The following is a 1,136-nucleotide window of genomic DNA, read 5'->3' as shown; positions in this document are numbered from 1 at the left end:
ACACACACACACGCGCGCGCGCGCGCGCACACACACACATACACACACAGAAAAAACTAAACGCACACACATATACTCACACATACACACACACAGACACATACTTATACACAGATTAAAACAGGGGCTTACATAATATGAAAGCAGCAACACACATCCAGCCAAACACGTAAACTACGAGTGGACCTACGACACGTTCACGGCAACTCTACCGTCCCTGTGACAAATAATTAATTAAAACTGTGAAGAGAGAGAGGGGGAGGGGGTGGCGTTGTGTACTGCAAAAAGAAAGAAGAAATGAAGATAATGTGTGTGTGACATCTCCGACAAGGGACGACGAGGAGATTTCACGCTTGCTCATTTTAAAAAGCATAACACTGATTAGGAAGGTCCTTTCATTATCGTATCGTAGTATTGTATAGTATCAAACCAAGGAAATAAATATTGTGTTTCTCTGTTTCAGTCTTGAGTTATAGATTCTAGATTTATGTTGTTATGACACATTATTTGAGCTCATTCTTATTTTCTTCTATTTGTTTCAACTGAAAATATGAAATGTAAAATACGTATAGATCTGCAAGAAAAAAATACATATTTAGACCTATGAAGAAACACACAGATTATTCAACACTAGATACGTCATGTGCACGACTTTTTGGACAAAAATAGTTTAACTAATCACATCTGTGTTTAATTGATTACATCTGTTCGCATGCATGTGCATGTGTGCATGGATATGAGTGTGTGAGACGAACAAAGAGGTGGAGGTTGAGAGTTGGTAAGTTCGGGAAATACAGATGTAGATCAAAGAATGATAAAGGGGGAGAGGAAGAGAAATAGGAAGAGAAGAATAAAGAGGAGGAAGAAAGTGGGAGACGGAAAAAGAGTTGCAGGAATACAGGGGAGGGGAGCTTGGGTGCATGCATGTGCATTCGCGGGTGTTCTTAATGAATTTTAATTTACAAAGAGTCAGCATTATAATTAATATTAAGGCTGCATTTCGTCTGGTACGATCGTTTGACAACGACGCCATCAGGGGCACAACCTGCAGAAAGAGCAGAGAGTGTGTGTGTGCGCGCGCGCGCGTGTGTGTGTGTGTGTGTGTGTGTGTGTGTGTGTGTGTGTGTGTGTGTGTG

The 1,136-nt window shown here is 40.9% G+C and overlaps 1 protein-coding gene across 2 annotated transcripts in view; it reads right to left on the bottom strand.

Annotated features, from left to right (window-relative positions):
• LOC101853547 (protein unc-93 homolog A) overlaps positions 1-1,136 on the bottom strand; it is a 26,436-nt gene that overhangs the window by 5,940 nt on the left and 19,360 nt on the right. The window contains exon 1 of one of the 2 annotated variants that reach the window (XM_005096541.1): positions 133-209. The exons of the other annotated variant lie outside the window; for it this stretch is intronic. The gene's annotated coding sequence lies outside the window, so the exon portion shown is untranslated. Of the gene's footprint in view, positions 1-132; positions 210-1,136 lie in introns of those variants that run through there. 2 annotated transcript variants of the gene reach the window in all.

This window comes from Aplysia californica, unplaced genomic scaffold (assembly GCF_000002075.1).
Source record: "Aplysia californica isolate F4 #8 unplaced genomic scaffold, AplCal3.0 scaffold00131, whole genome shotgun sequence".
NCBI classification, from domain to species: Eukaryota; Metazoa; Mollusca; class Gastropoda; order Aplysiida; family Aplysiidae; genus Aplysia; species Aplysia californica.
The sequence above is the reverse complement of the archived record's forward strand: the minus strand, read 5'-3'. Positions and strand labels throughout refer to the sequence as shown.